The sequence below is a fragment of the Hemicordylus capensis genome, chromosome 6 (genome assembly GCF_027244095.1).
Source record: "Hemicordylus capensis ecotype Gifberg chromosome 6, rHemCap1.1.pri, whole genome shotgun sequence".
NCBI classification, from domain to species: Eukaryota; Metazoa; Chordata; class Lepidosauria; order Squamata; family Cordylidae; genus Hemicordylus; species Hemicordylus capensis.
Window position 1 is genome coordinate 29,593,377 of NC_069662.1, and position 15,972 is coordinate 29,609,348.

At 45.5% G+C, this 15,972-nt stretch overlaps 1 long non-coding RNA gene across 1 annotated transcript in view; it reads right to left on the reverse strand.

Moving 5' to 3' along the window:
• Positions 1-15,972, reverse strand: part of LOC128330196 (uncharacterized) — a 52,973-nt gene that overhangs the window by 25,338 nt on the left and 11,663 nt on the right. The window lies entirely within an intron of this gene.

Sequence of the window (15,972 nt, forward strand, 5' to 3'; positions counted from 1 at the left end):
TGGCCCCGCCACCGCCTCACCTGCACTCCCGCCGCCAGTTGCCCTGTCGCGGCCACCGCCACCTCTGGCCGTGGCCACGGCTGCGCCGCCGCCTCTCCCGCACTCTCCTCCTGGCGTAGGCGGCGGCCACTTCTCCTTCTCCCAGCCCCAACATGGCCGCCGGGTCCTGCCGTTCGTGCCTCCCTTGCCCTGTTCTGGGCATGCCCAGAACAGGCCAGGCACAAACGCACGCTTGGTGTCCGTCCACGGACGGACACCAAGCGTTTTATTAGAGAGGATTGTATTTCTTTGAAAATTCAATAAAAGAGATCTTTGTTTTTTAAGGAAGAAGTCTCATGGAGTTCAATGAGTTATACTCCCAGGCAAGTGTGCATAGGCTGTTAGCTACTAAACTAGATGACTGTGTTGGTCTCAGCTAGTACTGAGGAAATGGCACTGCCTGTAAGGTAGGCCCCCCCAACCCCGTTCCTGTCCTTTCTTCATGATTATATATTAATAAAAAGTTATTGTGTTCTGTATGTGCATACAAACATGATTCCGCATAATCATGATTCATAAAGTTGGAGACTTAAAGCAGCACCAGGATTCTTCTTTTTGTGGCTGAATGACTGGCTGGCTGGCATTTGTGGGGAGTGTTTTGTTTGTGTTGTTCTTGGTACAGTTAAGCTAATTGAGTGGCTTGTGTTCTTCAAGCTTTGGGTTGTTGCTGGGCTTTGTGAGGGGAGGTCACCTTCCCATCCCTTCTCCCAGTAATGGTGATGTGTCAAAATATTTAATTTGAATTTTTATTGTGTCAAAATATTTATTTTGCATTTTGGAAAATTGGGATCTATGTAACAAAATGCACTTGAATCCCGCTATTCTTCTTTCCCTAGGAATTAGAGGAGTGCTCCATAATTCCATACTGTTCTATAATGTTCAACTTGATTAATGACTAGTTCTTAGAAATATTTCTTTCTTTTCTTCTCTTTTTTTTTCATTCCACAGTATGTACAGTATGACTGTGATAAATGCTCATTTCAACTCTATTGAATGGGATAAGCAAATGTTACAAGAAATTCACTGGAAAACTAGGCAATGTAGTGCCTGCCTTGAGCCTCTCCTCATAAAAAACACTCCCAGGATCCCGGAGCACATTCACCTGACAAACAGATGACTGGTAGGAGTTATTTTCCCTGGCTGCTACTCAGTAAAGAATGGTCTGCAGCAAGGATTCTCAATGTTGGGTCCCCAGGTGATACTGGACTTCAACTCCCTTAATAATCCCCAGCCCCAGTGGCCTTTGGTTGGGGATTATGGGAGTTGATAACATCTGGGGACCCAATGTAAAGAATCCCCAGTCTACAGTGTTACCTCTAGTTTTTTTTTCACTGGGTGCGGAATGAGCTTTGTTCTGGATGGCAGAATCAAAGCAGTGTGTGTGCATGTGCATTCAGAGTGGGACCTTCCTAATTCAACCTGAGCGGGATCTAAAATTAACTAAGCAGACATCAAAAAACTTGTGAGCATGCACGCCTTAGAGCAGGCCTGCTCAACTTTGGCCTCCCAGTTGTTTTTGGACTACAACTCCCATAATCCCCAGCCACAGTGGCCAATAGTCAGGGATTATGCGAGCTGTAGGCCAACATCTGCAGGAGGGCTGAAGCTGAGCACCCCTACCTTAGAGGGAACACTGGTCTACAGGCACTATGCATTTAGTGTCTATAGATGCACAGGACATATAACAGACATATGTCCATTATACTCCCCATCCTTGCAAGGTTGCTTTTCAGCCCCCATCTAGCTGATATGAAGCTAGTGGAGGGGCTTTATGTCACAGTGGAATAGAATTGCTTTTTAAAAAAACTATCTGGACTGGATTTGGCGATGCTCCATTATTTCCTCCAAATTCTAGTCTGAATGAGTGACATTTTCCATCAGGTTTGGGGATGCAAAGGAGCGGTGGGGCGGAGCGGCACATGGGCTCAGAACACATTGCATTGACCCCTCACTGAGGACTCCGTGAGCGGCATTATATTTAGCACAGTGATTAGAGAATGAGAGGCGTGTCAGGTGCAGCTGCTGCTCAGAAAGGGGGGGAGAGCAGAGAGGTGCTAATTCATTCTGTCATGGTTTGGGAGTGGCAGCCCAGGTGCCACGAGAGACCCTAATAAGGACAGAGCTGCTGTTCAGTGAGCGGGTGGCCCCACTGGGGCCTTGCACCTGACCCCATTATGTAATGGCTCATTAGTAACTAATCCCACCACCTGTCCCAGGCTTGAAGGGACCAGAGGCGCATGTTGTGGCACAGAGGTCCATGGCATTGCACAATAGGAACCTAGGAAGCTGCCATATACTGAGTCAGACCATTGGTCTATCTAGCTCAGTATTGTCTTCACAGACTGGCTGCGGGCGGCTTCTCCAAGGTTGCAGGCAGAAATCTCTCTCAGCCTTCTCTTGTAAAAGCCAGGGAGGGAACTTGAAACCTTCTGCTCTTCCCAAAGTGGCTCCATCCCCTGAGGGGAATATCTTACAGTGCTCACACTTACAGTCTCCCATTCATATGCAACCAGGGTGGATCCTGCTTAGCTAAGGGGACAAGTCATGCTTGCTACCACAAGGCCAGCTCTCCTCAATATGCGGGCATGTGCGCTGGGTAGGCCTGGTGTCAGTAAGTGCTTCTGCAGGATGTTTCATTAGCGTTAAGTACTTGCAGGCCTGCACTTTGGAGATAAGATCTTTATTTGAGTTCCATCTAAACTAATAGTAGTCAACTCAGTCCCTGCAGGGAGGGGCTGGCCAGGTGTTGAGACTTGCTGGCCCAGCGGTTCTCCTTCCCATTTGCTTCTTCCTTTGGATCCCGAGTCTCTCCTCTTAATTCTGTTATTCATGATACACAGGAGGATCCTTGGATAGCTCCCTGCTCTGCTCAGTTTGGAAGGCCTCTGCTACATCCTTCCCCCTTGTTAAAATGAAATGGTGTAAAGGAAGAATAGAGATGTTAATGGGGCAGCCGTGTGGGGAGTTTTAACAGCAAAGGCATCCGTCTCAATATTAACTTCAAACTTCAAGTTGTCATTTTCAAAACTACTCATATGGCTGCCCCATTAACATTTCTTCTCTTGCTTTCCTCTACACCCCATTTCTCTGCTCCTCTTCTGTGAGCTCCCTTGGCCAGCTTCTCTTGTCTCTGCAGCTTCTCCCATTCTGTTTTTCTTCATGGCTGTAACAGCCACCCCCCACTTTCCCTTTCAGCTTTCAAGCCCTTTCACAAAACCCACCAGTTCAATCTTACTTGTCTTCCACTGCCACTAGACATTTTCCTATTCTACCCCTCTTACTGATGTTTCCTTCCCTGACCTCTTCTCCATCTCTGTCTAGTCAAACTAGATGACAGCGAAGGGTCCAGGCACCTGTGCTCATATCTGCAGCTCAGCCCTAAAGCATGTGAAGAAAAATCAAGAAGATAGTTTCTAGGAGCATATGAAAAATCCAAAGTAAGAGGGACGAGTCCTCTTCTAAGTTCCTGTGCCTGGAATCAGGAGGAAAGGCTTCAATAACTCTGTTTTTTAAGGTTAGATTTACATGATTATTTTGGACTGTAAACATTTTAAAGCAGAGGAGAGCTAGTCTTGTGGCAGCAAGCATGATTTGTCTCCATAGCTCAGCAGGGTCCACCCTGGTTGCATTTTAATGGGAGACCACATGTGAGCACTGTAAGATATTCCCCTTAAGGGATGGAGCTGCTCTGGTAAGAGCAGAAGGTTTCAAGTTCCCTCCCTGGATTCTTCAAGATAGGGCTGAGAGAGATTCCTGCCTGCAACCTTGGAGAAGCCGCTGCCAATTTGTGTAGATAATACTGAGCTAGATGGACCAATTGTGTTCTACCCAGGTTTGGGAGCTGTGTGTGCCCAGTTTTTGGTTGTGTGGATGCAAACAACTAGACAAGAGGAGGGAGAAGTGATTGTGTGGAAGCAAGGTGGGAGGAAAAGCTACCCAGGGAGCACAGAAATCCCAAACCTGGGTAGAACACAATTTTTGCTTGTGTGAATGACCCCAATAATTTCCAATCAGGCTTGAACTCTAGCACACTCATTTTAGAAAGCAAGCCATATTGTGAAACGTATTATGTGGCTACCAAGCAACCATGAAGTGTTTCCTCCCCCCGCCTTCTAGATTTTTTTTTTTAATTGCATCTGGAGCCAATAATGTGTCAACAGCAATAGTATTCCCAGAAAAGACACTCAGCACCACACAATCCCTCCTAAAGGCCATTTTCAGGGCAAACTGAACTAGCCTTATAAAGATAAGCTTTAGAGACAATGCTCCAGTACTACAAATGGATACAAGACAGCAACTGGTACACACAGTGAGAGCCCATTCCAATCAAATAGATACAGCTGGAGGGTATGAATCCCCAAGGCTAGCCCCCGAGCAACAGCTGCTTGGGCCTGCTTCAGCCGTGTTGCCGAACGTCCTTCTGTCATCAGGTCTTCACTCAGCATGGCCGCACCAAGGTCTATTTACAGCCCAACACGTCTATTTATACCTGCTACCCATCCACCCTCGCTGCTCTGCACTGCCCCTTGGCCGTTTCATTCTTTCTCACAGCTCCTGGAGACGTCATTGGGAAGAATGCTGCTATCTCCTCCGCAATGTGACAGGGACGCCAATGCAAGCTTCAGAGGGCCATCATGGGGGCTCCGTGGTACCCACATAAGCAACTATGGCCTTACAAGGCAAAGAAGATCTAAATGCAAGCCCCGTAGAGAACAGGGAACTGGCAGAATTGGCACAAGGCTAGTTGGCCAGTCTCCACCACTGCGTTAAGACTATGGAACAATGAACAATTGAGAACAGAGGTTCAGGCCTCAGCCAAGGTATAAAGGATCTGGACTTCTCCAAAGTGTAGTGACATCTGCTCTGTTTCACCATGCCCTGCTTATCAGGGGGCTGGTCTATCTTTAATGTATAGTTACATAACACACATGCTATACACAGCAGAACTTAAAAATGAAACTGAATTGGCTCTCTCTTTCCTCAAATATTGCCTCCTTTCCCAAACTCCAAGAATAATTCTCCCCATCGCTCCCTTAGGAGAGCTCTCCTTCAGAGGATTCAGAAGCCTCTGCTGTGAGAATTACACATCTGCTGGGTTGGGGTTGATACTTTCATTCCCTGCATCCCAACTCTTTAAGCAAGGAGTGGTTAAATAGGGAATGTAGTTTGGTTGTACGAAAGCTTGGATTCAGGTCTTATCTCTACTGTGGATATCCATGTGTTCTTGGGCAAGCCACTATTTTTCAACTTCAGTCCATCATCTGTAAAAAGGGAATAATAGTGATTACTTCACAGGAACGGTTGCCTAGAGATGAGGGTTGGAAATATTCTGCAAACATTCTTACTATCTTCTAACAGAAGATAGTAAGAAACAAAACACATGAACCTTGTTCAAGCAATAATGTATTTTATTCTGAAGGGACAGCCATATTACAGCAAAATTTGTGGCAAACATGTTCATGTTCAGTCCACTTCTTCAGATACATTTGCATAGGTATAAAGTAAAGTAGAGTGTGCCGTCAAGTCGATTTCGACTCCTGGCGCCCACAGAACCCTATGGTTTTCTTTGGTAGAATACAGGAAGGGTTTGCCATTGCCTTCTCCCGTGCAGTAGGAGATTATGCCTTTCAGCATCTTTCTATATCGCTGCTGCCCAATATAGTACCAGCGGGGATTCGAACCAGCAACCTTCTGCTTGTTAGTCAAGCATTTTCCCACTGTGGCACTTAAGGTGGCATACGTATGCAGATGTGTAAAGACGAAAAAACTAAGACTGGAAACAATGAGCTCAGAAGACAAAAGGTGCAATCTTCCACATGTCTATGCAAAGCTCAAGTGTATGCAAAATAAGCAATCATTGCATATTATCACAGCAGTAACTACTATCTTCCTAGCTTTGCTATGCTGATGTAATACTTGTAGCAACAGATAAATCCCTCATCTTGACTGAACTCTAAATGAATAGATTCAAACATACTGATAACTTCTAGCTGAGCAATTTCATGCTGGAGTTTCCATTTGCAGTTCTTGGGTTGGTGAATTAGAAACAAAGAAAGAGGAAAGAATGGAACATCTTGATGTCTACAGGTAGATTCAGCAGTGACCTCTTTGAGGAATGTGGATTTTTACATTGATAGCTGTACAGAAGGGACAAGGCTTGAAATCAGCCCACCTTTAGTTTACCAGTAGCTGAGGAATGCTGCAAAGGGAAGAATCTCCACTTCTGCAAGTCCTGCCTCACCAACCATCTGAGAGTGTCAACAAGAACATGGATAGTGATGATCTGGTAAATTTTTTATACTTGGACTTTCAAAGATATTGAACAAAGTCTTTTACAAAAGGCTCCTGTCATGGGATAAGAGGATGGGTCATCTCATGGATTGGTAACTGGTTAAAAAAACAAGAATCAGAGAGTAGGAATAAATGGACACTTCTCACAAAGGAGAGAGGTAGGATTCCCCCAAGGATCTGTACAGGGACTGATGCTTTTAGATTTGTTCATAAATAATCTGGAGTTAGGAGTGAGCAATGAGGTGGTCAGGTTTGTGGGTCATGCCAGATTACACAGAATGGTGAAAACCCAAGTGGATTGTGAAGCATTCCAAACCCATCTATTCTGGACAACAAAATGGCAAATGAATGTCAATGTATGTAAGTAAGAGTAAAGTAATGTACAGTGGTCCCTCGACTTACGAACTACTCGACATAAGTATTTTTCGAGTTACAAACGGCAGTTTTAGATCCGGTTTTAGATGCGGTTTTTTCGACTTACCAATTTTTAGATGGGGTTTCCTCGACTTACGAATTTTACATGCGGTTTCCTTGACTTGCCTGCCTGTTTACTGCCTGTTTATTCTTGAAAAGAAATGTTCCTGTGCAGTTTGCAAGCCTTACTGGGGGTCTGGGTCTTTTTTCTAGGCTCCGGAACGCATTAATCTGTTCCCAATGCATTCCTATGGGAAACCGCTTTTCGACTTACGAACTTTTCGACTTACAAATGTGCATTCGGAACGGATTAATTTCGTAAGTAGAGGGACCACTGTATTTTATAGCCGCTTCTCTCACACACAAGGAAATCTTATGTAGAATAATTAAAGGTTTATTCAGCAACAACTCCATTTTCGCCTTCCCCTCTTTTTTTCTTTCTGACTTCTCCCCCAGACTGGCTACAGGATTCTCCCCTGGGATAAATGTCCAAACCAATAGACCGCAAAAGAGTACTGGATGGAATACAATACAATGTACATTGGGGCAAAAAAGTCGTAATTTCACATATACAGAGAGCTCTTTCTCATGATCCCATGAGCAGGCTTGAGGGTAGGGTCAGAGAAGGCTGCACCAGCTTATCTTCCCCACAGATCATCCAGAAGAGTTGCTGGGCACGTGGATTGCATGCCCAGATGAGCCACTGCTGCCCCAGGCAGCGTGGACATTTTGGGGCCGTGATGCGTTGTCCTGGCCCCCGGAAATCCCACAATGCACCATGCAAATGTGCAATGCATTGTGGGTATCCCCTCCGCGACAGCTGGGAGCCCGCTCCTGTGTTAGCGCTGGCTGGGAGCAGCAGGTGCTGATACAGGAGCAGTTAGCCTGGGTTGCATCCTTAACTTTGGCTAACCGGTGAGCTCTCTAGGTGGGATTGCTGCTGAGGCGCTGCCGGGAGCCACACAGTTCCTAGCAGTTCTCTTGGGCAGCCAAGCCCGGGCTTAGCTGCCCTAGCCTGGTCTTGGCTGCTTGTGAGAACAGCCTCAGTGATATACCTTGAACTAACTAGAAAAGAGATTTTAAGTCATGGTGGATAGCTCTGTGAAAGCATCGACTCAATATTCAACGGAAAAGGTGAATTCCATGCTAGGGAGGACAAAGAAAAGGATTGCAAGTAAAATTGCCTGTATCATAATAACCTTATAGAGATTTATGGTCTGTCCGCACTTAGCCAAACCTGAGAGAGTGCCTGTCTCTGCAAGATCTCCGCCGCTCATCAGAATCATCAAGTGAGGTCTGTCTTCAGGGGCCACCATTTTGTCTGATGACTACTTGGGATTGGGCCTTCTCAGTAACTGCTCTTAGGTTATGGAAAGTGGTTGAGTATAAGAGAGTTATCATCCTTGAAGGCTTTCAAGAGATCCGTAAAGTCCCAACTCTTCAGCCTGACTTTTAATAATAGTTATGTGGTTTTAATGTTTTAAATGAGTTTTATGTTAAGATTTTAAATAGTTTAATGTTATGTTTTATATCAGTATTTTAAATGGTTTTATTTCTGATGATGCACTGTCCTGAGCTATTTGTGGATGGGCAATATATAAATGAAATAAATAGAATAGAATAGAATACTGGTTTTGCTGAGCATTCGGTGGAAGCAGTGCCCCCCACCCAATTGAGCTAGTCCCATTGAACTGAATGGGGCTTACTCCCAGGTAAGTGGGTATGGGATTGCAGCCTTTGCCCCCTCCCCAGGAAAAAGTCATGTGATGCCCATGCTGGCAGATATCTTGAATAATGAAGCTCACACATAAGGAGACTCTGAGGTCATTCACACAAGCAAAAACTGTTCTACCAAGGTTTGGGAGCTGCGTATGCTCCCAATATTTGTTTGTGTGGATGCAAACAACTAGGTAGGAGGAGGGAGAAGTGATTATGTGGAAGCAAGGTAGGAGGGAAAGCTACCCTGGTTTACCTTCTACCTTGCTTCCACACAATCACTTTCCCCTCCTCCTACCTAGTTGTTTGCTCTCACACAACCAAAAGTTGGGAGCACACGCAGCTCTCAAACCTGGGTAGAGTATAGTTTTCACTTGTTTGAATGACCTCTTTGTGGGGATGTGCTGAGGGCGCACACGCAACTCCCCGCCTCCTGTCCTACCTGCAAATTATTGCACCAGTGTGGGCTAAGACTTCTTGCACTCTGGAAGCGCTCTGCAAGATTGGAAATACATAACTGAAGGTCAACAACATGTTTCCAGTCTTAGAGAGTGCTTCTGGAAGGTGAACAGCATTTGCACGTCTTAGCCCTCTGGTGCAACAGTGCACATGTAGGAGGACATGGATGCGGGCTTCTGATGCTTCTCCACAGTGTCCTCAGCCAAGCCGCCTTATACGCGTGCTTTCTTATTCAGAATGTCAACCAACTACTGTGTATAGTTCTGGTTGTCCCATCTTGTAGAGCTGGAAGGAGAGGAGAGCTGGTCTTGTGGTAGCAAGCATGACTTGTCCCCATAGCTAAGCAGGGTCTGCCCTGGTTGCATCTGAATGGGAGACTTGATGTGTGAGCACTGTAAGATATTCCCCTCAGGGGATGAAGCCACTCTAGGAAGAGCAGAAGGTTTCAAGTTCCCTCCCTGGCTTCTCCAAGATAGGACAAGATTTTTTTGTTTTTTTATAGGACAATATTTTTTTATTGAACCAACAAACTACCAAAGTATACAGTACGTTGCCAAAGCACAATTATATACAAAGTGGTTGTTTGTACATGATATATCTACAAAGATTTACACACAATGATTTGGAAACTCACAAGGTTATGAAGTATATGCAGGTAATACTGTAACTGGGGGGGCGGATTTCAAGGCACATCAGGTAATCGGGGGGGGGGGGTTACGTCCGATGTCCATTTCCACAATTTTTCCCATTGCTGTTTAGAAGATATACTCTTGTCTTTTTGCACATAACCATACAAACTTTTCCAGAAGAGATTTACTGTCTCATCTGCGTGAACCTCTTGGTCGCGTCGTCCCTCCCTATTCCTATGCAGGAGCATTGCATAAATGACATACAGGTTTACTAACCCGATTACGAGGAGGGGAACATTCCAATTCCCCAGTATGAGGGCACCCATCCCGTCCCATTTCCTTGAAGGTTTCTTTCTGGGACCTCGAAAGGAGGTTCTATCGTTCAAACCCGATGTTAGTTCTTCCCAAGTCTGTTTTTCCAAATCAGGCCACTCTAACAGCTTGCTTACTCCCTGCCACACTCTTTTGGCTACCACACACTCTTTTAAGAAATGTGAGTGGGTTTCCCTGAATGTTTTGCCTAGCTCACTAGCTTTCTGTTTGCAGGTGATTTTAGGGCACTCTTGCTGGTCCTCTGGGAGCCATGGCTTAGCCGCATTAAGTGGTAGTACTTGATGGTATAAGCGCCACCTTGTTTCCCATAAATGGAAAGGGACTTTTTTCTCTTTAAAGAGAGCGATAGGGTGATCGGGTTGCAACAAGTACTGTGAAGTGCGGTGTTTGTAGCATTTACGTTCTAAATCAGGTTTTAAGAAACCCACTTCTAGAATCTCTCCATAATTTTTTTCCCTTAGCTGCTTAACTGAGGAAGATCCTTTAAATAGATCTGGTTCAACCTTCCATTTTTTAAGTGTGAATAACAAATCTCTCAAGTAGTCCGGGTGTTATCTTTTTAATACTTGTGTGATATTACCATTGAAAGATCCTTTCCCCCACCATGCTATGCCCCATGCTGACTTGTGCCAATGCAGAGCGAAAAGCGAGACCCAGGTTTTTTGCAGGATAGGGCTGAGAGAGATTCCTGCCTGCAACCTTGGAGAAGCTGCTGCTAGTCTGTGAAGACAATACCTGACTCAGTATATGGCAGTTTCCTATGTTCCTAAGACATTCTAGCATTGTAGTGCTAGAAGACATTCTAGGCTCTGGGTGGAAGACACCGCCCAGTGCCTCTGGATGGGGCGCTTTATAAACGCAATTAATTAATTAATTAATTAATTAATAATAGTGCTGGAAAAGAACACCGCAAAAAATGACCTGGAGGCTGGAGCACCTTCCATATGAGGAAAGCCCATTTGGGGCTCCTAAGTTTAAAACAGGGCTGCTCAACTTTGGCCCTCCTGCAGACATTGGCCTACAACTCCCACAATCCCTGGTTATTGGGCACTGTGGCTTGGGATTATGGGAGTTGTAGTCCCAAAACAGCTGTGGGGGGGGGCAAATTGAGCAGGCCTGGTTTAGAGAAAAGGCAACCAAGGGGAGCCATAGCAGAGGTTTATTAAATGATGCATAGCCTGGAGAATGTGAATAGAGAGAAGTCCCCCACCCACCCACTTTCTTAACAAAATTCAGGGTCATCCAATGGTTAGCAGGGAGTTCAAATAGAGAGGGGAAAGAACATTGACACATACATAATTTATGGAATTTGCTGCCATGGGATTTGATGATGCTTACTAGCTTAGATGGCTTTGAAGAGGGATTAAACAAAGGCAGCCTATCCCAGCCTATTAATCGTGTTGGCTATGCCAAATCCCCATCTTCACAGGCAATAAAGCTCTGACTGTTGCTGAGGGGCAACAGCCTTCAGGCCCTGCTCCTGGACTGTCCAGGGCCATCTGGTTGGCAACTGTGGGAAACAGTTTGCCGGTCTGATCTAGGAGGACTCTACTTATGTTGCTACTATCTATTTCTGTCTATGATTACCCTGCTCAGCTCCAGCACCAGAAACAGGTTCTGGAGAATGCAACCTTGTGAACTCTGCCCTCAGCAATAAAGTGGGCTCGTGGAATGCTTTGTTTCTCCATCCTGTCACAGGGATCTTCCTCCGACCTGTCCTCCAACCATCAATCTCCCCATAGCAAGTAAACAAATTAACAAGGCGGGCAGAGGCAGGCGGCTGCTCGGAAGTCTTTGCGGGCAAATGGCAGCATGCTTGACCTTTCCCTCAGCCAAGCCCAGGTACTGTTAATGTGGTGTCAAGTATTCATTACCCTCCAAATGAGGCCAGGGGGGTCAGGCTCTCTCCCTGCAGCTGGCTCCTTCCAGAGCGAAGGAAAGGGGAAGCTAAGCAAAAAGAGAAGGACACTTCTGGAGGACAGGACCTGCAGTTCAAGATTCGTGGTATAACACAGGTAGAGATAAACTAGGCAAAGTTAGTACTTGGTATTGGGCTATCGGGGGTCAGTCATCAGAACCAAATGGGCAATCTGTACATGTCCTTTGTTATAAGCATTCCCATTGCAGTAAGGGTGTAACTCAATCTGTTTCCAGTACTGTGGCCCACCCAGAAATAAATTTATTTATTTATTTATATTACTTACTTACTTACTTACATTTTCTATCCCGCTCTTCCTCCAAGGAGCCCAGAGCGGTGTACTACATACTTAGGTTTCTCCTCACAACAACCCTGTGAAGTAGGCTAGGCTGAGAGAGAAGTGACTGGCCCAGAGTCACCCAGCAAGTTTCATGGCTGAATGGGGATTTGAACTCGGGTCTCCCCGGTCCTAGTCCAGCACTCTAACCACAACACAACGCTGGCAGAATGCATTTATTATTATGAATAAAAGAGTTAATTAATATGAATAAATAGCCAACCCCACACAGAGCATCTGTGCGCTCTTTGGGGCTGGGGGTTACCTCTTCTCCCCACCCCACCTTCTGCCCCAGTCTCCACTTCCTCACCACGGCCGGCCCGTGCTGGAACCAGCTGCCTCTCCTCCCCACCACCACTTCTGCCTCCCCTTTCTTTCCCCCCTCCTGGGCCTTGCCTCTGTCCGCAGCCGGGCCGGGCCCACCACTGCCGCTTGCCTCCACAGCCGGGCCGGGCCCACTGCTGCCTCTGGCCTCCATGGCCAGGCCCGCCATGGTGGCGGCAACGACCAATACTTCTGGATGTGCCTCAGCCAATCAGGCGCCTCCGCTGCCCAGCCAATCAGCTGGGTGCTGGGAAGCACATTCCAAGGTGCACCCAGGAGAATTAAATATATAGAAGAGTTTTAGGAAGCATGTATAAAATGTATTGGATGAACTATATATTATTTAGTTAATACAGGATGAAGATGATATTGCTTGCTTTCTCCAAGGAGCGCAGGTGGTACTGGTCTGTACATGAGAGCTGGTCTAGGGAGGAGAGCTGGTCTTATGGTGGCAAGCATGAATTGTCCCCTTTGCTAAGCAGGGTTCACCCTGGTTTCCATTTGAATGGGAGATTACATTCATTCATTCATTCAATTTTACATGTTTTACATTTTACATTTGTGAACACTGTAAGATATTCCCTTAGGTGAGCCCTACACAGCATAAGGCCCGGGGGCCAGATCTCGCCCACGGGGACATTTTTGATGGCCCAGGTAGCCAGTAACAGCGGGAGTCCTAAAATTTGGCATTTGTGTGGGGCTAGAACAGTCAGGTGCCCACTGACTTAACAAGGACAGGGCTTATTTTCTGGCCACTATCCTTGGTTATAATTATGGACCCGTAGGAGGAGGGAAGGACCCACAACTAGCCAGTAATTACTTTAATATTTATCTTTATAATTAATTTTACTGCAATAATCAATGCACTGAAAATTGACTTCGGCCCCCGCATACATCATCATGGTTGTTTCTGGCCCATTGGGACATTTGAATTGTGCAGCCCTGGGTGATGGAGTCACTCTGGGAAGAGCACCTACATGCTTGCATGCAGAAAGTTCCAAGTTCCCTCCCTGGCATCTCCAGAAAGAGCTGAGAAAGATCCCTGCCTGCAACCTTGGAGAAGCCATTGCCAATCTGTGTAGACAATACTGAGCTAGATAGATCAATGGTCTGAATTGGTATATGGCAGCTTGCTACGTCCTCTCACTATTTTATCCTTGCAACAGCTCTGTAGGGTAGGTTAGACTGAGAGATAGTGACTCACCCAAGGTCATCCGGTGAGTTAGGATTCATGGTTTACTGGATATTTGAGTCTGGATCTCTCTGGTCCTAGTTGAATTCAGTAGCTACTACATAACACCACCTTCTCTATAACATAACTTCTCTGCCCCAACATACCATAAGGCTTTAGGTCAGAGGCTGTGACCTTCTGACAGGCATAAGCTCTTAAAACTCCAACCAGTGGGGGACATTAATTGCTTTTGCAAACCTGACTGTGTGAAATATTTCTCCAAATTGTTTGCAAGTGTTTATTTATTTATTTGTAAAACTTTGATACTGCTTCTCAATTAAAAAACAAACCTACAGTGGCGTGCAAAATTATAAAGAAGCCCCTAATATTTAATATCATATTAAACAAAGTAGTAAGAACATACGCAGCAATAAACATCAAACAGCACACAGTCATCAGCCTAAATAAAGCCACAAAGACAAGAGTGTCTTCTGTGACTCACTGGAAAGGCCTGGGAAGCTCTAGCAAGGCTCCTTTTTCCTTGTTGCAATAACTACAGGGTTAAAAACAAAGCCACGTTGATATACTAATACTGGAACTGTATATCTGACCATTCTTGGGAGAACAAAAAGAGCTAAATAGATGAGTTTCCTCCCATTACTCACTCCTATTCCCACTTAGTCATGCTGAACAATAAACAATGAAGTGAATTAGGCTGAGTATTTTAACATGCCTCTTGCATGTGACATTAGGGGTGTACTTTGCTTTCCCAGAGCCCTGCCACCCCAAACTGCATTCTTTAAAAAGTAAAACTTTTGAGCACAACAACCAACACTGGCTAGTTTGGGACACAGTCAAACTATCTGTATGTAAGTAAAGTAAAGTTGTGCCATCAAGTCGGTGTCATCTTCTGGTGACCACAGAGCCATGTGGTTTTCTTTGGTAGAATACAGGAGGGGTTTACCATTGCCCTCCCCTGCACAGTATGAAATGATGTCTTTCAGCATCTTCCTATATCGCTGCTGCCCGATATAGGTGTTTCCCATAGTCTGGGAAACATATCAGCAGGAATTTTAACCAGCAACCTCTTGCTCCCTAGGCAAGTTACTTTCCTGCTGTGCCATTAGGTGGCTATTTAAAGTTGTGCCCTCAAGTCGGTGTCAACCCCTGGCACCCACAGAGCCCTGTGGTTTTCTTTGGTAGAACACAGGAGGGGTTTACCACTGCCTCCTGAGAAGATGCCTTGGAGAAGCTACTGCCAGTCTGTGAGGACAATACTGAGCTAGATAGACCAATGGTCTGACTCAGTATATGGCAGTTTCCTATGTTTCCTATGTTCCTGACATATGAATTTGAATACATTTCCTCATTGTAGCAATTTTGCTGAATGTATAAAGCAAAACAAAACATTTAAACACATCACATTTCTAACGTTCAAGGCCAAAGAGCACAGGTTTTCAAATTAATTCTTCATTCATCTTTCACAGCTTTTTTATTTTTCAAAGGAACCACATCTGATATGCTTTATCCACTCCCCAAAGGTATCATACAGTGCACCAAACAGGTATGAGATTCATAAGAAAGGAAAACAGCTATTACACAATGGAAGAGTAAGGAATTAGTAGTGAAAAGAAGCAGCAAAGAAGAAGGCACTGTTTGAGCCATAAGCTACGTGTCAGCTCCACCCCCCCACCTTAGTTATGAGCTTTCCCCACAAGATCTCTGTAGGCTTCCAGGAATTCATGTATGTATATATATTTGGAAGGTCTCTAATTCTCCTTACATCTTGTTCCAAAGCCAAGTTCGTTCGTTCGTTCATTCATTCATTCATTCATTTCCTCCCTTTATATCCCACTCATTGGTATGGTACTCAAAAGATCCGGAGCCTGGGCCCACAGCCCTCCTTTTGACAATTAAACCTATTCATCCCTCCTCTCCAGAATAATTGCGTCTGATTCCTCCCCAAAAGAAAATTGGAGGAGACAAATGCTGTATTGGGGCTAAAGTGTCTGTTTTGTCCCCAGCACAGCATCTTTTAGGATGGAGACAGTGACGAGAAGCAGTCATTGCTGCTGAAGCAGTAACAGCAGCACAGCCAACCACTCACCCTCCATTCAAGAAGGAGGTGGTTGATGAGATTCGTGGCTCTGAGTTATTCACTGGTGGTGTGAGCCCCATGGGCCACCCCCTGAGAACATCCCTGATCCCACTTCTCCTCTATGGTAGGTTGACCAGATACAAAAGAAGGCTGGGCTCCTATTCCTTAAAAGTGATGCAGAAGAGGAAATTACAGCTGGTGCCACTCTTCTCAGCTCTGGTATGAGAAAATTTCCCCTCTCAC